This window comes from Salmo salar, chromosome ssa25 (genome assembly GCF_905237065.1).
Source record: "Salmo salar chromosome ssa25, Ssal_v3.1, whole genome shotgun sequence".
Lineage (NCBI taxonomy): Eukaryota > Metazoa > Chordata > Actinopteri > Salmoniformes > Salmonidae > Salmo > Salmo salar.
Genome location: NC_059466.1, coordinates 20,867,072 through 20,889,582, shown reverse-complemented (window position 1 = coordinate 20,889,582; position 22,511 = coordinate 20,867,072). Strand labels below are relative to the sequence as shown.

Below are 22,511 nucleotides of genomic sequence, written 5' to 3'. Positions count from 1 at the left end.
GTAATGTGGGTGGGTGGGTGGTGTGTGTGTGTGTGTTGGAGGTAATGTGGGTGGGTGGTGTGTGTGTGTGTTGGAGGTAATGTGGGTGGGTGGTGTGTGTGTGTGTGTTGGAGGTAATGTGGGTGGGTGGGTGTGTGTGTGTGTGTGTGTGTGTGTGTGTGTTGGAGGTAATGTGGGTGGGTGGTGTGTGTGTGTGTTGGAGGTAATGTGGGTGGGTGGTGTGTGTGTGTGTGTTAGAGGTAATGTGGGTGGGTGGTGTGTGTGTGTGTGTTGGAGGTAATGTGGGTGGGTGGTGTGTGTGTGTGTTGGAGGTTATGTGGTTGGGTGGGTGGTGTGTGTGTGTGTGTGTTGGAGGTAATGTGGGTGGGTGGTGTGTGTGTGTGTGTGTTGGAGGTAATGTGGGTGTGTGTGTGTGTGTGTGTGTGTGTGTTGGAGGTAATGTGGGTGGGTGGTGTGTGTGTGTGTGTGTGTGTGTTGGAGGTAATGTGGGTGGGTGGTGTGTGTGTGTGTGTGTGTGTTGGAGGTAATGTGGGTGGGTGGTGTGTGTGTGTGTGTTGGAGGTAATGTGGGTGGGTGGTGTGTGTGTGTGTGTGTGTTGGAGGTAATGTGGGTGGGTGGTGTGTGTGTGTGTGTGTTGGAGGTAATGTGGGTGGGTGGTGTGTGTGTGTGTTGGAGGTAATGTGGGTGGGTGGGTGGTGTGTGTGTGTGTGTGTTGGAGGTAATGTGGGTGGGTGGTGTGTGTGTGTGTGTGTGTGTTGGAGGTAATGTGGGTGGGTGGTGTGTGTGTGTGTGTTGGAGGTAATGTGGTTGGGTGGTGTGTGTGTGTGTTGGAGGTAATGTGGGTGGGTGGTGTGTGTGTGTGTGTTGGAGGTAATGTGGTTGGGTGGGTGGTGTGTGTGTGTGTTGGAGGTAATGTGGTTGGGTGGGTGGTGTGTGTGTGTGTGTGTTGGGAGGTAATGTGGGTGGGTGGTGTGTGTGTGTGTGTGTTGGAGGTAATGTGGGTGGGTGGTGTGTGTGTGTGTGTTGGAGGTAATGTGGGTGGTGTGTGTGTGTGTGTTGGAGGTAATGTGGTTGGGTGGGTGGTGTGTGTGTGTGTTGGAGGTAATGTGGTTGGGTGGGTGGTGTGTGTGTGTGTGTGTGTGTTGGAGGTAATGTGGGTGGGTGGTGTGTGTGTGTGTTGGAGGTAATGTGGGTGGGTGGTGTGTGTGTGTGTTGGAGGTAATGTGGTTGGGTGGGTGGTGTGTGTGTGTGTTGGAGGTAATGTGGTTGGGTGGGTGGTGTGTGTGTGTGTTGGAGGTAATGTGGTTGGGTGGGTGGTGTGTGTGTGTGTGTGTGTTGGAGGTAATGTGGGTGGGTGGTGTGTGTGTGTGTGTTGGAGGTAATGTGGCTGGGTGGTGTGTGTGTGTGTGTTGGAGGTAATGTGGTTGGGTGGGTGGTGTGTGTGTGTGTTGGAGGTAATGTGGGTGGGTGGTGTGTGTGTGTGTGTGTTGGAGGTAATGTGGGTGGGTGGTGTGTGTGTGTGTGTGTGTTGGAGGTAATGTGGGTGGGTGGTGTGTGTGTGTGTTGGAGGTAATGTGGGTGGGTGGTGTGTGTGTGTGTTGGAGGTAATGTGGTTGGGTGGGTGGTGTGTGTGTGTGTTGGAGGTAATGTGGTTGGGTGGGTGGTGTGTGTGTGTGTTGGAGGTAATGTGGTTGGGTGGGTGGTGTGTGTGTGTGTTGGAGGTAATGTGGTTGGGTGGGTGGTGTGTGTGTGTGTGTGTGTGTGTGTTGGAGGTAATGTGGGTGGGTGGTGTGTGTGTGTGTGTTGGAGGTAATGTGGGTGGGTGGTGTGTGTGTGTGTGTTGGAGGTAATGTGGTTGGGTGGGTGGTGTGTGTGTGTGTTGGAGGTAATGTGGGTGGGTGGTGTGTGTGTGTGTGTGTTGGAGGTAATGTGGGTGGGTGGTGTGTGTGTGTGTGTGTGTTGGAGGTAATGTGGGTGGGTGGTGTGTGTGTGTGTGTTGGAGGTAATGTGGTTGGGTGGGTGGTGTGTGTGTGTGTGTTGGAGGTAATGTGGGTGGGTGGTGTGTGTGTGTGTGTGTTGGAGGTAATGTGGGTGGGTGGTGTGTGTGTGTGTGTGTTGGAGGTAATGTGGGTGGGTGGTGTGTGTGTGTGTGTGTGTTGGAGGTAATGTGGGTGGGTGGTGTGTGTGTGTGTGTGTGTGTTGGAGGTAATGTGGGTGGGGTGTGTGTGTGTGTGTGTTGGAGGTAATGTGGGTGGGTGATGTGTGTGTGTGTGTGTTGGAGGTAATGTGGGTGGGTGGTGTGTGTGTTGGAGGTAATGTGGGTGGGTGGTGTGTGTGTGTGTTGGAGGTAATGTGGGTGGGTGGTGTGTGTGTGTGTGTTGGAGGTAATGTGGGTGGGTGGTGTGTGTGTGTGTTGGAGGTAATGTGGGTGGGTGGTGTGTGTGTGTGTTGGAGGTAACGTGGTTGGGTGGTGTGTGTGTGTGTGTGTTGGAGGTAATGTGGGTGGGTGGTGTGTGTGTGTGTGTTGGAGGTAATGTGGGTGGGTGGTGTGTGTGTGTTGGAGGTAATGTGGGTGGGGGGTGTGTGTGTGTGTGTTGGAGGTAATGTGGGTGGGTGATGTGTGTGTGTGTGTGTGTTGGAGGTAATGTGGGTGGGTGGTGTGTGTGTGTGTTGGAGGTAATGTGGGTGGGTGGTGTGTGTGTGTGTTGGAGGTAATGTGGTTGGGTGGGTGGTGTGTGTGTGTGCTGGAGGTAATGTGGGTGGGTGGTGTGTGTGTGTGTTGGAGGTAATGTGGGTGGGTGGTGTGTGTGTGTGTTGGAGGTAATGTGGTTGGGTGGTGTGTGTGTGTGTTGGAGGTAATGTGGGTGGGTGGTGTGTGTGTGTGTTGGAGGTAATGTGGGTGGGTGGTGTGTGTGTGTGTTGGAGGTAATGTGGGTGGGTGGTGTGTGTGTTGGAGGTAATGTGGTTGGGTGGGTGGTGTGTGTGTGTGTTGGAGGTAATGTGGTTGGGTGGGTGGTGTGTGTGTGTGTGTGTTGGAGGTAATGTGGGTGGGTGGTGTCTGTGTGTGTGTTGGAGGTAATGTGGGTGGGTGGTGTGTGTGTGTGTGTTGGAGGTTATGTGGGTGGGTGGTGTGTGTGTGTGTGTTGGAGGTAATGTGGGTGGGTGGTGTGTGTGTGTGTGTTGGAGGTAATGTGGGTTGGTGGTGTGTGTGTGTGTGTGTTGGAGGTAATGTGGGTGGGTGGTGTGTGTGTGTGTGTGTTGGAGGTAATGTGGGTGGGTGGTGTGTGTGTGTGTGTGTTGGAGGTAATGTGGGTGGGTGGTGTGTGTGTGTGTGTTGGAGGTAATGTGGGTGGGTGGTGTGTGTGTGTGTGTGTTGGAGGTAATGTGGGTGGGTGGTGTGTGTGTGTGTGTTGGAGGTAATGTGGGTGGGTGATGTGTGTGTGTTGGAGGTAATGTGGGTGGGTGGTGTGTGTGTGTGTTGGAGGTAATGTGGGTGGGTGGTGTGTGTGTGTGTGTTGGAGGTAATGTGGGTGGGTGGTGTGTGTGTGTTGGAGGTAATGTGGGTGGGTGGTGTGTGTGTGTTGGAGGTAATGTGGGTGGGTGGTGTGTGTGTGTGTGTTGGAGGTAATGTGGTTGGGTGGGTGGTGTGTGTGTGTGTGTTGGAGGTAATGTGGGTGGGTGGTGTGTGTGTGTGTGTGTTGGATGTAATGTGGGTGGGTGGTGTGTGTGTGTGTTGGAGGTAATGTGGGTGGGTGGTGTGTGTGTGTTGGAGGTAATGTGGGTGGGTGGTGTGTGTGTGTGTGTGTTGGAGGTAATGTGGGTGGGTGGTGTGTGTGTTGGAGGTAATGTGGTTGGGTGGGTGGTGTGTGTGTGTGTGTTGGAGGTAATGTGGGTGGGTGGTGTGTGTGTGTGTTGGATGTAATGTGGGTGGTGTGTGTGTGTGTTGGAGGTAATGTGGGTGGGTGATGGACGAAGCCAACCGCAGCACAACAGCACAAACAAACCCTCTACAGCTCCTCCCTCAGAGGATCTTTTGGATCTTGTGTGAGTGTAATGTTTACTGTTAATTGGTTTATTGTTTATTTCACTTTTGTTTACTTATATATTTTACTTGCTCTCTCTCTCTCTCTCTCTCCATGGGAAACATATGTTTACAGTGCCAAAGTAAGTGAAATAGAGAATAAACAAAAGTGAAATAAACAATAAGAAATTATCGGTAAATATTACTCACAAAAGTTCCAAAAGAATAAAGACATTTCAAATGTGATATTATATGCAAATAGTTAAAGTACAAAAGGGAAAATAAATAAAAATAAATGGGTTGTATTTACAATCTCTCTCGTGTTCTTTATTTGCACTCTCACTCTGTATGCAGCCCCTCCCTCTCTCCCCTTGGTTTATATGACTCCACAATTCATTTTCTCTCCTTCTCCTCTACCTCCTCCTTCTCCTCCTCCTTTCTTCACCATAATTCAACTCACGTATGATAGACATCTACAGGACTAGAAAATCAAGGTTTCAAGGAACCACTTAATAAAACTTCTTAGTTCAACAACGACATTTGAAGAAATTAAGCATAATTTTAACAGTTTTTCATTAAGAACATTTTCCCTGTCTCTCCCCTTCACGTGTGTGTGTGTGTGTGTGTGTGTGTGTGTGTGTGTGTGTGTGTGTGTGTGTGTGTGTGTGTCTGGACGATAACATACAGCCAGCCTCCTACTTCATGCATGCCCCCGCTCACCCTCATGATTTTATTTTTTTGCGGGCTATACGGATTTTATATTTATGAGTTTATTGAGATGCAAAACTGCATGTATAGGAACACTTATAAATTGTGTACATGCATGAATCCAGTGTTGAGTGTGAATGTATGTTCAAACATGGGTGTATTCATCCGGTATGCTTAGCATCCGTCCTTGACTCTAGTCCATGTGCATGGCCTATATCGAACCATGTTTGTGTGTCAATATCATTCTGACTACTTCCAAGGCAACTCCCTCCCCCCTCAGTCCCCTGTGTCTGTGTTAACCCTTTGTCTCCCCCTGACTCCCAGGAACCTCTGTGTTTGAAGGTAGACCTGGCTAGATGTACTCTATGGGCTGTGCTCCACTGTTCCCCGCTTGGTTTTACAGCTCTGGATTAATAATCCAAGTGTTTTAATCCTTTCATATCCATCCATTAATAATCTCAGAGCTGCCATGTGGCTCACCTGCCTGCCTTCTCATTGATGTGTGTGCCATGATTAGAGATATAGGCTGGGAGCTTGGCAGATTAATACACACACACACACACACACACACACACACACACACACACACACACACACACACACACACACACACACACACACACACACACACACACACACACACACACACACACACACACACACACACACACACACACTACCTAACATTAAGAGCACCATAACTCTAACGAGTCATCAATCCAATACCACTTGACCTTCTGAGACCCTGACATGTGGATCTATGGGTCATTTGTGTCATGTGGATCTATGGGTCATTTGTGTCATAGATCCACATCAGGGTCTCAGAAGGTCAGGCGGTATTGGATTGATGACTGGTTAGAGTATTGGTGTTCTTACATTTTTTTCAATTGCTAACAATCATCGGTCAATACTGAAGCCACTTTTTCAAAACTCTTCAGACAGCCTGCATTACCAACATGCATCTTGGCCAAACAGTTAATCTCACCTCCAAAACTCACTCAAACCACCAAAACACTTCATACATGTCTCAAAATAAGCTCATTCGACCGTAACACTGGAAACAATTCTCACTCAGAAAGCATACAGTCATTCATAACACACTGACCAAAAAACTCTAACAGGGAGCACTACATAAATGATAAACTTCTCTGAAGTTTGAATGATTTTTCACATAAATCAGTATTTCATTGTAGAATAAGAATAACACCTTTTCACTTTATTGACCGTACTAAAGTATATGCAACATGAATGAATCAGATATGCAGCAATTTGCTTCAATAGCATTATTTTTTCTTTAACTTTGTATGTAGTAATTTACGTGTGAAAAATAAAAAGATGAAACAAAAAACTAATTCCTGAAATTCCAGGACTGCAATAAAAATTACAAACAAATCAACATGTCTAGTATAATCACTCATACTGTACAGTACTGTGAGGGTTCTAGTTCTCATCAACATGTATAGTATAATCACTCATACTGTACAGTACTGTGAGGGTTCTAGTTCTCATCAACATGTATAGTATAATCACTCATACTGTACAGTACCGTGAGGGTTCTAGTTCTCATCAACATGTATAGTATAATCACTCATACTGTACAGTACTGTGAGGGTTCTAGTTCTCAACATGTATAGTATAATCACTCATACTGTACAGTACTGTGAGGGTTCTAGTTCTCATCAACATGTATAGTATAATCACTCATACTGTACAGTACTGTGAGGGTTCTAGTTCACATCAACATGTCTAGTATAATCACTCATACTGTACAGTACTGTGAGGGTTCTAGTTCACATCAACATGTATAGTATAATCACTCATACTGTACAGTACTGTGAGGGTTCTAGTTCTCATCAACATGTATAGTATAATCACTCATACTGTACAGTACTGTGAGGGTTCTAGTTCTCATCAACATGTATAGTATAATCACTCATACTGTCAGTACTGTGAGGGTTGTAGTTCTCATCAACATGTATAGTATAATCACTCATACTGTACAGTACTGTGAGGGTTCTAGTTCTCATCAACATGTATAGTATAATCACTCATACTGTACAGTACTGTGAGGGTTCTAGTTCTCATCAACATGTATAGTATAATCACTCATACTGTCAGTACTGTGAGGGTTGTAGTTCTCATCAACATGTATAGTATAATCACTCATACTGTACAGTACTGTGAGGGTTCTAGTTGTCATCAACATGTATAGTATAATCACTCATACTGTACAGTACTGTGAGGGTTCTAGTTCTCATCAACATGTATAGTATAATCACTCATACTGTACAGTACTGTGAGGGTTCTAGTTCTCATCAACATGTATAGTATAATCACTCATACTGTACAGTACTGTGAGGGTTCTAGTTCTCATCAACATGTATAGTATAATCACTCATACTGTACAGTACTGTGAGGGTTCTAGTTCTCATCAACATGTATAGTATAATCACTCATACTGTACAGTACTGTGAGGGTTCTAGTTCTCATCAACATGTATAGTATAATCACTCATACTGTACGGTACTGTGAGGGTTGTAGTTCTCATCAACATGTATAGTATAATCACTCATACTGTACGGTACTGTGAGGGTTCTAGTTCTCATCAACATGTATAGTATAATCACTCATACTGTACGGTACTGTGAGGGTTCTAGTTCTCATCAACATGTCTAGTATAATCACTCATACTGTACAGTACTGTGAGGGTTCTAGTTCTCATCAACATGTGTAGTATAATCACTCATACTGTACAGTACTGTGAGGGTTCTAGTTCTCATCAACATGTATAGTATAATCACTCATACTGTACAGTACCGTGAGGGTTCTAGTTCTCATCAACATGTATAGTATTATCACTCATACTGTACAGTACTGTGAGGGTTCTAGTTCTCATCAACATGTGTAGTATAATCACTCATACTGTACAGTACTGTGAGGGTTCTAGTTCTCAACAACATGTGTAGTATAATCACTCATACTGTACAGTACTGTGAGGGTTCTAGTTCTCATCAACATGTATAGTATAACACTCATACTGTACAGTACCGTGAGGGTTCTAGTTCTCATCAACATGTCTAGTATAATCACTCATACTGTACAGTACCGTGAGGGTTCTAGTTCTCAACAACATGTCTAGTATAATCACTCATACTCTACAGTACCGTGAGGGTTCTAGTTCTCATCAACATGTCTAGTATAATCACTCATACTGTACAGTACTGTGAGGGTTCTAGTTCTCATCAACATGTATAGTATAATCACTCATACTGTACAGTACTGTGAGGGTTCTAGTTCTCATCAACATGTATAGTATAAATCACTCATACTGTACAGTACTGTGAGGGTTCTAGTTCTCATCAACATGTCTAGTATAATCACTCATACTGTACAGTACTGTGAGGGTTCTAGTTCTCATCAACATGTATAGTATAATCACTCATACTGTACAGTACCGTGAGGGTTCTAGTTCTCAACAACATGTCTAGTATAATCACTCATACTGTACAGTACTGTGAGGGTTCTAGTTCTCATCAACATGTATAGTATAATCACTCATACTGTACAGTACCGTGAGGGTTCTAGTTCTCATCAACATGTATAGTATAATCATTCATACTGTACAGTACCGTGAGGGTTCTAGTTCTCAACATGTATAGTATAATCACTCATACTGTACAGTACTGTGAGGGTTCTAGTTCTCATCAACATGTATAGTATAATCACTCATACTGTACAGTACTGTGAGGGTTCTAGTTCACATCAACATGTCTAGTATAATCACTCATACTGTACAGTACTGTGAGGGTTCTAGTTCACATCAACATGTATAGTATAATCACTCATACTGTACAGTACTGTGAGGGTTCTAGTTCACATCAACATGTATAGCATAATCACTCATACTGTACAGTACTGTGAGGGTTCTAGTTCTCATCAATATGTATAGTATAATCACTCATACTGTACAGTACTGTGAGGGTTCTAGTTCTCATCAACATGTATAGTATAATCACTCATACTGTCAGTACTGTGAGGGTTGTAGTTCTCATCAACATGTATAGTATAATCACTCATACTGTACAGTACTGTGAGGGTTCTAGTTGTCATCAACATGTATAGTATAATCACTCATACTGTACAGTACTGTGAGGGTTCTAGTTCTCATCAACATGTATAGTATAATCACTCATACTGTACAGTACTGTGAGGGTTCTAGTTCTCATCAACATGTATAGTATAATCACTCATACTGTACAGTACTGTGAGGGTTCTAGTTCTCATCAACATGTATAGTATAATCACTCATACTGTACAGTACTGTGAGGGTTCTAGTTCTCATCAACATGTATAGTATAATCACTCATACTGTACAGCACTGTGAGGGTTCTAGTTCTCATCAACATGTATAGTATAATCACTCATACTGTACAGTACTGTGAGGGTTCTAGTTCTCATCAACATGTATAGTATAATCACTCATACTGTACGGTACTGTGAGGGTTCTAGTTCTCATCAACATGTATAGTATAATCACTCATACTGTACGGTACTGTGAGGGTTCTAGTTCTCATCAACATGTATAGTATAATCACTCATACTGTACGGTACTGTGAGGGTTCTAGTTCTCATCAACATGTCTAGTATAATTACTCATACTGTACAGTACTGTGAGGGTTCTAGTTCTCATCAACATGTGTAGTATAATCACTCATACTGTACAGTACTGTGAGGGTTCTAGTTCTCATCAACATGTCTAGTATAATCACTCATACTGTACAGTACCGTGAGGGTTCTAGTTCTCATCAACATGTATAGTATTATCACTCATACTGTACAGTACCGTGAGGGTTCTAGTTCTCATCAACATGTGTAGTATAATCACTCATACTGTACAGTACTGTGAGGGTTCTAGTTCTCATCAACATGTGTAGTATAATCACTCATACTGTACAGTACTGTGAGGGTTCTAGTTCTCATCAACATGTATAGTATAACACTCATACTGTACAGTACTGTGAGGGTTCTAGTTCTCATCAACATGTATAGTATAATCACTCATACTGTACAGTACTGTGAGGGTTCTAGTTCTCATCAACATGTCTAGTATAATCACTCATACTGTACAGTACTGTGAGGGTTCTAGTTCTCATCAACATGTATAGTATAATCACTCATACTGTACAGTACTGTGAGGGTTCTAGTTCTCATCAACATGTCTAGTATAATCACTCATACTGTACAGTACTGTGAGGGTTCTAGTTCTCATCAACATGTATAGTATAATCACTCATACTGTACAGTACTGTGAGGATTCTAGTTCTCATCAACATGTATAGTATAATCACTCATACTGTACAGTATTGTGAGGGTTCTAGTTCTCATCAACATGTATAGTATAACACTCATACTGTACAGTACTGTGAGGGTTCTAGTTCTCATCAACATGTATAGTATAATCACTCATACTGTACAGTACCGTGAGGGTTCTAGTTCTCATCAACATGTCTAGTATAATCACTCATACTGTACAGTACCGTGAGGGTTCTAGTTCTCATCAACATGTGTAGTATAATCACTCATACTGTACAGTACCGTGAGGGTTCTAGTTCTCATAACATGTGTAGTATAATCACTCATACTGTACAGTACCGTGAGGGTTCTAGTTCTCATCAACATGTCTAGTATAATCACTCATACTGTACAGTACTGTGAGGGTTCTAGTTCTCAACAACATGTCTAGTATAATCACTCATACTGTACAGTACCGTGAGGGTTCTAGTTCTCATCAACATGTCTAGTATAATCACTCATACTGTACAGTACTGTGAGGGTTCTAGTTCTCAACAACATGTCTAGTATAATCACTCATACTCTACAGTACTGTGAGGGTTCTAGTTCTCATCAACATGTCTAGTATAATCACTCATACTGTACAGTACTGTGAGGGTTCTAGTTCTCATCAACATGTATAGTATAATCACTCATACTGTACAGTACTGTGAGGGTTCTAGTTCTCATCAACATGTATAGTATAAATCACTCATACTGTACAGTACTGTGAGGGTTCTAGTTCTCATCAACATGTCTAGTATAATCACTCATACTGTACAGTACTGTGAGGGTTCTAGTTCTCATCAACATGTATAGTATAATCACTCATACTGTACAGTACTGTGAGGGTTATAGTTCTCATCAACATGTATAGTATAATCACTCATACTGTACAGTACTGTGAGGGTTCTAGTTCTCATCAACATGTCTAGTATAATAACTCATACTGTACAGTACTGTGAGGGTTCTAGTTCTCATCAACATGTCTAGTATAATCACTCATACTGTACAGTACTGTGAGGGTTCAAGTTTTCATCAACATGTATAGTATAATCACTCATACTGTACAGTACTGTGAGGGTTCTAGTTCTCATCAACATGTATAGTATAATCACTCATACTGTACAGTACTGTGAGGGTTCTAGTTCTCATCAACATGTATAGTATAATCACTCATACTGTACAGTACTGTGAGGGTTCTAGTTCTCATCAACATGTATAGTATAATCACTCATACTGTACAGTACTGTGAGGGTTCTAGTTCTCATCAACATGTATAGTATAATCACTCATACTGTACAGTACTGTGAGGGTTCTAGTTCTCATCAACATGTATAGTATAATCACTCATACTGTCAGTACTGTGAGGGTTGTAGTTCTCATCAACATGTATAGTATAATCACTCATACTGTACAGTACTGTGAGGGTTCTAGTTGTCATCAACATGTATAGTATAATCACTCATACTGTACAGTACTGTGAGGGTTCTAGTTCTCATCAACATGTATAGTATAATCACTCATACTGTACAGTACTGTGAGGGTTCTAGTTCTCATCAACATGTATAGTATAATCACTCATACTGTACAGTACTGTGAGGGTTCTAGTTCTCATCAACATGTATAGTATAATCACTCATACTGTACAGTACTGTGAGGGTTCTAGTTCTCATCAACATGTATAGTATAATCACTCATACTGTACAGTACTGTGAGGGTTCTAGTTCTCATCAACATGTATAGTATAATCACTCATACTGTACGGTACTGTGAGGGTTCTAGTTCTCATCAACATGTATAGTATAATCACTCATACTGTACGGTACTGTGAGGGTTCTAGTTCTCATCAACATGTATAGTATAATCACTCATACTGTACGGTACTGTGAGGGTTCTAGTTCTCATCAACATGTATAGTATAATCACTCATACGGTACGGTACTGTGAGGGTTCTAGTTCTCATCAACATGTCTAGTATAATCACTCATACTGTACAGTACTGTGAGGGTTCTAGTTCTCATCAACATGTGTAGTATAATCACTCATACTGTACAGTACTGTGAGGGTTCTAGTTCTCATCAACATGTATAGTATTATCACTCATACTGTACAGTACCGTGAGGGTTCTAGTTCTCATCAACATGTGTAGTATAATCACTCATACTGTACAGTACCGTGAGGGTTCTAGTTCTCATCAACATGTGTAGTATAATCACTCATACTGTACAGTACTGTGAGGGTTCTAGTTCTCATCAACATGTGTAGTATAATCACTCATACTGTACAGTACTGTGAGGGTTCTAGTTCTCATCAACATGTATAGTATAACACTCATACTGTACAGTACTGTGAGGGTTCTAGTTCTCATCAACATGTATAGTATAATCACTCATACTGTACAGTACTGTGAGGGTTCTAGTTCTCATCAACATGTCTAGTATAATCACTCATACTGTACAGTACTGTGAGGGTTCTAGTTCTCATCAACATGTCTAGTATAATCACTCATACTGTACAGTACTGTGAGGGTTCTAGTTCTCATCAACATGTCTAGTATAATCACTCATACTGTACAGTACTGTGAGGATTCTAGTTCTCATCAACATGTATAGTATAATCACTCATACTGTACAGTACTGTGAGGGTTCTAGTTCTCATCAACATGTATAGTATAACACTCATACTGTACAGTACTGTGAGGGTTCTAGTTCTCATCAACATGTATAGTATAACACTCATACTGTACAGTACTGTGAGGGTTCTAGTTCTCATCAACATGTATAGTATAATCACTCATACTGTACAGTACTGTGAGGGTTCTAGTTCTCATCAACATGTCTAGTATAATCACTCATACTGTACGGTACCGTGAGGGTTCTAGTTCTCATCAACATGTATAGTATAATCACTCATACTGTACGGTACCGTGAGGGTTCTAGTTCTCATCAACATGTATAGTATAATCACTCATACTGTACGGTACCGTGAGGGTTCTAGATCTCATCAACATGTATAGTATAATCACTCATACTGTACGGTACCGTGAGGGTTCTAGTTCTCATCAACATGTCTAGTATAATCACTCATACTGTACAGTACCGTGAGGGTTCTAGTTCTCATCAACATGTGTAGTATAATCACTCATACTGTACAGTACCGTGAGGGTTCTAGTTCTCATCAACATGTGTAGTATAATCACTCATACTGTACAGTACCGTGAGGGTTCTAGGTCTCATCAACATGTGTAGTATAATCACTCATACTGTACAGTACCGTGAGGGTTCTAGTTCTCATCAACATGTATAGTATAACACTCATACTGTACAGTACTGTGAGGGTTCTAGTTCTCATCAACATGTATAGTGTAATCACTCATACTGTACAGTACTGTGAGGGTTCTAGTTGTCATCAACATGTCTAGTATAATCACTCATACTGTACAGTACTGTGAGGGTTCTAGTTCTCATCAACATGTATAGTATAATCACTCATACTGTACAGTACTGTGAGGGTTCTAGTTCTCATCAACATGTCTAGTATAATCACTCATACTGTACAGTACTGTGAGGGTTCTAGTTCTCATCAACATGTATAGTATAATCACTCATACTGTACAGTACTGTGAGGGTTCTAGTTCTCATCAACATGTATAGTATAAAACTCATACTGTACAGTACTGTGAGGGTTCTAGTTCTCATCAACATGTATAGTATAACACTCATACTGTACAGTACCGTGAGGGTTCTAGTTCTCATCAACATGTATAGTATAATCACTCATACTGTACAGTACTGTGAGGGTTCTAGTTCTCATCAACATGTGTAGTATAATCACTCATACTGTACAGTACCGTGAGGGTTCTAGTTCTCATAACATGTGTAGTATAATCACTCATACTGTACAGTACCGTGAGGGTTCTAGTTCTCATCAACATGTCTAGTATAATCACTCATACTGTACAGTACCGTGAGGGTTGTAGTTCTCAACAACATGTCTAGTATAATCACTCATACTGTACAGTACTGTGAGGGTTCTAGTTCTCAACAACATGTCTAGTATAATCACTCATACTGTACAGTACTGTGAGGGTTCTAGTTCTCATCAACATGTATAGTATAACACTCATACTGTACAGTACTGTGAGGGTTCTAGTTCTCATCAACATGTATAGTGTAATCACTCATACTGTACAGTACTGTGAGGGTTCTAGTTGTCATCAACATGTCTAGTATAATCACTCATACTGTACAGTACTGTGAGGGTTCTAGTTCTCATCAACATGTATAGTATAATCACTCATACTGTACAGTACTGTGAGGGTTCTAGTTCTCATCAACATGTCTAGTATAATCACTCATACTGTACAGTACTGTGAGGGTTCTAGTTCTCATCAACATGTATAGTATAATCACTCATACTGTACAGTACTGTGAGGGTTCTAGTTCTCATCAACATGTATAGTATAAAACTCATACTGTACAGTACTGTGAGGGTTCTAGTTCTCATCAACATGTATAGTATAACACTCATACTGTACAGTACCGTGAGGGTTCTAGTTCTCATCAACATGTATAGTATAATCACTCATACTGTACAGTACTGTGAGGGTTCTAGTTCTCATCAACATGTGTAGTATAATCACTCATACTGTACAGTACCGTGAGGGTTCTAGTTCTCATAACATGTGTAGTATAATCACTCATACTGTACAGTACCGTGAGGGTTCTAGTTCTCATCAACATGTCTAGTATAATCACTCATACTGTACAGTACCGTGAGGGTTGTAGTTCTCAACAACATGTCTAGTATAATCACTCATACTGTACAGTACTGTGAGGGTTCTAGTTCTCAACAACATGTCTAGTATAATCACTCATACTGTACAGTACTGTGAGGGTTCTAGTTCTCATCAACATGTCTAGTATAATCACTCATACTGTACAGTACTGTGAGGGTTCTAGTTCTCATCAACATGTATAGTATAATCACTCATACTGTACAGTACTGTGAGGGTTCTAGTTCTCATCAACATGTATAGTATAAATCACTCATACTGTACAGTACTGTGAGGGTTCTAGTTCTCATCAACATGTCTAGTATAATCACTCATACTGTACAGTACTGTGAGGGTTCTAGTTCTCATCAACATGTATAGTATAATCACTCATACTGTACAGTACTGTGAGGGTTCTAGTTCTCATCAACATGTATAGTATAATCACTCATACTGTACAGTACTGTGAGGGTTCTAGTTCTCATCAACATGTCTAGTATAATAACTCATACTGTACAGTACTGTGAGGGTTCTAGTTCTCATCAACATGTATAGTATAATCACTCATACTGTACAGTACTGTGAGGGTTCTAGTTCTCATCAACATGTCTAGTATAATCACTCATACTGTACAGTACTGTGAGGGTTCAAGTTTTCATCAACATGTATAGTATAATCACTCATACTGTACAGTACTGTGAGGGTTCTAGTTCTCATCAACATGTATAGTATAATCACTCATACTGTACAGTACTGTGAGGGTTCTAGTTCTCATCAACATGTATAGTATAATCACTCATACTGTACAGTACTGTGAGGGTTCTAGTTCTCATCAACATGTATAGTATAATCACTCATACTGTACAGTACTGTGAGGGTTCTAGTTCTCATCAACATGTATAGTATAATCACTCATACTGTACAGTACTGTGAGGGTTCTAGTTCTCATCAACATGTATAGTATAACCACTCATACTGTACAGTACTGTGAAGGTTCTAGTTCTCATCAACATGTATAATATAACACTCATACTGTACGGTACTGTGAGGGTTCTAGTTCTCATCAACATGTATAGTATAATCACTCATACTGTACGGTACTGTGAGGGTTCTAGTTCTCATCAACATGTCTAGTATAATCACTCGTACTGTACGGTACTGTGAGGGTTCTAGTTCTCATCAACATGTATAGTACAACACTCGTACTGTACGGTACTGTGAGGGTTCTAGTTCTCATCAACATGTATAGTATAATCACTCGTACTGTACGGTACTGTGAGGGTTCTAGTTCTCATCAACATGTCTAGTATAATCACTCATACTGTACGGTACTGTGAGGGTTCTAGTTCTCAACAACATGTCTAGTATAATCACTCATACTGTTCAGTACTGTGAGGGTTCTAGTTCTCATCAACATGTATAGTATAATCACTCATACTGTACGGTACCGTGAGGGTTCTAGTTCTCATCAACATGTATAGTATAACACTCATACTGTACGGTACCGTGAGGGTTCTAGTTCTCATCAACATGTCTAGTATAATCACTCATACTGTACAGTACCGTGAGGGTTCTAGTTCACATCAACATGTCTAGTATAATCACTCATACTGTACAGTACTGTGAGGGTTCTAGCTCTCATCAACATGTGTAGTATAATCACTCATACTGTACAGTACTGTGAGGGTTCTAGTTCTCATCAACATGTATAGTATAATCACTCATACTGTACAGTACTGTGAGGGTTCTAGTTCTCATCAACATGTCTAGTATAATCACTCATACTGTACAGTACTGTGAGGGTTCTAGTTCTCATCAACATATCTAGTATAATCACTCATACTGTACAGTACTGTGAGGGTTCTAGTTCTCATCAACATGTATAGTATAATCACTCATACTGTACAGTACTGTGAGGGTTCTAGTTCTCATCAACATGTATAGTATAATCACTCATACTGTACAGTACTGTGAGGGTTCTAGTTCTCATCAACATGTGTAGTATAATCACTCATACTGTACAGTACTGTGAGGGTTCTAGTTCTCATCAACATGTATAGTATAATCACTCATACTGTACAGTACCGTGAGGGTTCTAGTTCTCATCAACATGTATAGTATTATCACTCATACTGTACAGTACCGTGAGGGTTCTAGTTCTCATCAACATGTGTAGTATAATCACTCATACTGTACAGTACCGTGAGGGTTCTAGTTCTCATCAACATGTGTAGTATAATCACTCATACTGTACAGTACTGTGAGGGTTCTAGTTCTCATCAACATGTATAGTATAACACTCATACTGTACAGTACTGTGAGGGTTCTAGTTCTCATCAACATGTCTAGTATAATCACTCATACTGTACAGTACTGTGAGGGTTCTAGTTCTCATCAACATGTCTAGTATAATCACTCATACTGTACAGTACTGTGAGGGTTCTAGTTCTCATCAACATGTATAGTATAATCACTCATACTGTACAGTACTGTGAGGGTTCTAGTTCTCATCAACATGTCTAGTATAATCACTCATACTGTACAGTACTGTGAGGGTTCTAGTTCTCATCAACATGTATAGTATAATCAATCATACTGTACAGTACTGTGAGGATTCTAGTTCTCATCAACATGTATAGTATAATCACTCATACTGTACAGTACTGTGAGGGTTCTAGTTCTCATCAACATGTATAGTATAACACTCATACTGTACAGTACTGTGAGGGTTATAGTTCTCATCAACATGTATAGTATAATCACTCATACTGTACAGTACTGTGAGGGTTCTAGTTCTCATCAACATGTCTAGTATAATCACTCATACTGTACAGTACCGTGAGGGTTCTAGTTCTCATCAACATGTGTAGTATAATCACTCATACTCTACAGTACCGTGAGGGTTCTAGTTCTCATAACATGTCTAGTATAATCACTCATACTGTACAGTACCGTAAGGGTTCTAGTTCTCATCAACATGTCTAGTATAATCACTCATACTGTACAGTACCGTGAGGGTTCTAGTTCTCAACAACATGTCTAGTATAATCACTCATACTGTACAGTACCGTGAGGGTTCTAGTTCTCATCAACATGTCTAGTATAATCACTCATACTGTACAGTACTGTGAGGGTTCTAGTTCTCATCAACATGTCTAGTATAATAACTCATACTGTACAGTACTGTGAGGGTTCTAGTTCTCATCAACATGTATAGTACAATCACTCATACTGTACAGTACTGTGAGGGTTCTAGTTCTCATCAACATGTCTAGTATAATCACTCATACTGTACAGTACTGTGAGGGTTCAAATTTTCATCAACATGTATAGTATAATCACTCATACTGTACAGTACTGTGAGGGTTCTAGTTCTCATCAACATGTATAGTATAATCACTCATACTGTACAGTACTGTGAGGGTTCTAGTTCTCATCAACATGTATAGTATAATCACTCATACTGTACAGTACTGTGAGGGTTCTAGTTCTCATCAACATGTATAGTATAATCACTCATACTGTACAGTACTGTGAGGGTTCTAGTTCTCATCAACATGTATAGTATAATCACTCATACTGTACAGTACTGTGAGGGTTCAAGTTTTCATCAACATGTATAGTATAATCACTCATACTGTACAGTACTGTGAGGGTTCTAGTTCTCATCAACATGTATAGTATAATCACTCATACTGTACAGTACTGTGAGGGTTCTAGTTCTCATCAACATGTATAGTATAATCACTCATACTGTACAGTACTGTGAGGGTTCTAGTTCTCATCAACATGTATAGTATAATCACTCATACTGTACAGTACTGTGAGGGTTCTAGTTCTCATCAACATGTCTAGTATAATCACTCATACTGTACAGTACTGTGAGGGTTCTAGTTCTCATCAACATGTCTAGTATAATCACTCATACTGTACAGTACTGTGAGGGTTCTAGTTCTCATCAACATGTATAGTATAATCACTCATACTGTACAGTACTGTGAGGGATCTAGTTCTCATCAACATGTATAGTATAATCACTCATACTGTACAGTACTGTGAGGGTTCTAGTTCTCATCAACATGTATAGTATAACCACTCATACTGTACAGTACTGTGAAGGTTCTAGTTCTCATCAACATGTATAGTATAACACTCATACTGTACAGTACTGTGAGGGTTCTAGTTCTCATCAACATGTATAGTATAATCACTCATACTGTACAGTACTGTGAGGGTTCTAGTTCTCATCAACATGTCTAGTATAATCACTCATACTGTACAGTACTGTGAGGGTTCTAGTTCTCATCAACATGTATAGTACAAATCTCATACTGTACGGTACTGTGAGGGTTCTAGTTCTCATCAACATGTATAGTATAATCACTCATACTGTACAGTACTGTGAGGGTTCTAGTTCTCATCAACATGTCTAGTATAATCACTCATACTGTACAGTACTGTGAGGGTTCTAGTTCTCATCAACATGTATAGTATAATCACTCATACTGTACAGTACTGTGAGGGATCTAGTTCTCATCAACATGTATAGTATAATCACTCATACTGTACAGTACTGTGAGGGTTCTAGTTCTCATCAACATGTATAGTATAACCACTCATACTGTACAGTACTGTGAAGGTTCTAGTTCTCATCAACATGTATAGTATAACACTCATACTGTACAGTACTGTGAGGGTTCTAGTTCTCATCAACATGTATAGTATAATCACTCATACTGTACAGTACTGTGAGGGTTCTAGTTCTCATCAACATGTCTAGTATAATCACTCATACTGTACAGTACTGTGAGGGTTCTAGTTCTCATCAACATGTATAGTACAAATCTCATACTGTACGGTACTGTGAGGGTTCTAGTTCTCATCAACATGTATAGTATAATCACTCATACTGTACGGTACTGTGAGGGTTCTAGTTCTCATCAACATGTCTAGTATAATCACTCATACTGTACAGTACTGTGAGGGTTCTAGTTCACATCAACATGTCTAGTATAATCACTCATACTGTACAGTACTGTGAGGGTTCTAGCTCTCATCAACATGTGTAGTATAATCACTCATACTGTACAGTACCGTGAGGGTTCTAGTTCTCAACAACATGTCTACTATAATCACTCATACTGTACAGTACCGTGAGGGTTCTAGTTCTCATCAACATGTCTAGTATAATCACTCATACTGTACAGTACTGTGAGGGTTCTAGTTCTCATCAACATGTCTAGTATAATAACTCATACTGTACAGTACTGTGAGGGTTCTAGTTCTCATCAACATGTATAGTACAATCACTCATACTGTACAGTACTGTGAGGGTTCTAGTTCTCATCAACATGTCTAGTATAATCACTCATACTGTACAGTACTGTGAGGGTTCAAATTTTCATCAACATGTATAGTATAATCACTCATACTGTACAGTACTGTGAGGGTTCTAGTTCTCATCAACATGTATAGTATAATCACTCATACTGTACAGTACTGTGAGGGTTCTAGTTCTCATCAACATGTATAGTATAATCACTCATACTGTACAGTACTGTGAGGGTTCTAGTTCTCATCAACATGTATAGTATAATCACTCATACTGTACAGTACTGTGAGGGTTCTAGTTCTCATCAACATGTATAGTATAATCACTCATACTGTACAGTACTGTGAGGGTTCAAGTTTTCATCAACATGTATAGTATAATCACTCATACTGTACAGTACTGTGAGGGTTCTAGTTCTCATCAACATGTATAGTATAATCACTCATACTGTACAGTACTGTGAGGGTTCTAGTTCTCATCAACATGTATAGTATAATCACTCATACTGTACAGTACTGTGAGGGTTCTAGTTCTCATCAACATGTATAGTATAATCACTCATACTGTACAGTACTGTGAGGGTTCTAGTTCTCATCAACATGTCTAGTATAATCACTCATACTGTACAGTACTGTGAGGGTTCTAGTTCTCATCAACATGTCTAGTATAATCACTCATACTGTACAGTACTGTGAGGGTTCTAGTTCTCATCAACATGTATAGTATAATCACTCATACTGTACAGTACTGTGAGGGATCTAGTTCTCATCAACATGTATAGTATAATCACTCATACTGTACAGTACTGTGAGGGTTCTAGTTCTCATCAACATGTATAGTATAACCACTCATACTGTACAGTACTGTGAAGGTTCTAGTTCTCATCAACATGTATAGTATAACACTCATACTGTACAGTACTGTGAGGGTTCTAGTTCTCATCAACATGTATAGTATAATCACTCATACTGTACAGTACTGTGAGGGTTCTAGTTCTCATCAACATGTCTAGTATAATCACTCATACTGTACAGTACTGTGAGGGTTCTAGTTCTCATCAACATGTATAGTACAAATCTCATACTGTACGGTACTGTGAGGGTTCTAGTTCTCATCAACATGTATAGTATAATCACTCATACTGTACAGTACTGTGAGGGTTCTAGTTCTCATCAACATGTCTAGTATAATCACTCATACTGTACAGTACTGTGAGGGTTCTAGTTCTCATCAACATGTATAGTATAATCACTCATACTGTACAGTACTGTGAGGGATCTAGTTCTCATCAACATGTATAGTATAATCACTCATACTGTACAGTACTGTGAGGGTTCTAGTTCTCATCAACATGTATAGTATAACCATTCATACTGTACAGTACTGTGAAGGTTCTAGTTCTCATCAACATGTATAGTATAACACTCATACTGTACAGTACTGTGAGGGTTCTAGTTCTCATCAACATGTATAGTATAATCACTCATACTGTACAGTACTGTGAGGGTTCTAGTTCTCATCAACATGTCTAGTATAATCACTCATACTGTACAGTACTGTGAGGGTTCTAGTTCTCATCAACATGTATAGTACAAATCTCATACTGTACGGTACTGTGAGGGTTCTAGTTCTCATCAACATGTATAGTATAATCACTCATACTGTACGGTACTGTGAGGGTTCTAGTTCTCATCAACATGTCTAGTATAATCACTCATACTGTACAGTACTGTGAGGGTTCTAGTTCACATCAACATGTCTAGTATAATCACTCATACTGTACAGTACTGTGAGGGTTCTAGCTCTCATCAACATGTGTAGTATAATCACTCATACTGTACAGTACTGTGAGGGTTCTAGTTCTCATCAACATGTCTAGTATAATCACTCATACTGTACAGTACTGTGAGGGTTCTAGTTCTCATCAACATGTCTAGTATAATCACTCATACTGTACAGTACTGTGAGGGTTCTAGTTCTCATCAACATATCTAGTATAATCACTCATACTGTACAGTACTGTGAGGGTTCTAGTTCTCATCAACATGTATAGTATAATCACTCATACTGTACAGTACTGTGAGGGTTCTAGTTCTCATCAACATGTATAGTATAATCACTCATACTGTACAGTACTGTGTGGGTTCTAGTTCTCATCAACATGTATAGTATAACACTCATACTGTACAGTACTGTGTGGGTTCTAGTTCTCATCAACATGTATAGTATAACACTCATACTGTACAGTACCGTGAGGGTTCTAGTTCTCATCAACATGTATAGTATAATCACTCATACTGTACAGTACCGTGAGGGTTCTAGTTCTCATCAACATGTATAGT

At 40.3% G+C, this 22,511-nt stretch overlaps 1 protein-coding gene across 1 annotated transcript in view; it reads right to left on the bottom strand.

The window, feature by feature from the left end:
• Positions 1-22,511, bottom strand: part of kcnh3 (potassium voltage-gated channel, subfamily H (eag-related), member 3) — a 207,856-nt gene that overhangs the window by 10,030 nt on the left and 175,315 nt on the right. The window lies entirely within an intron of this gene.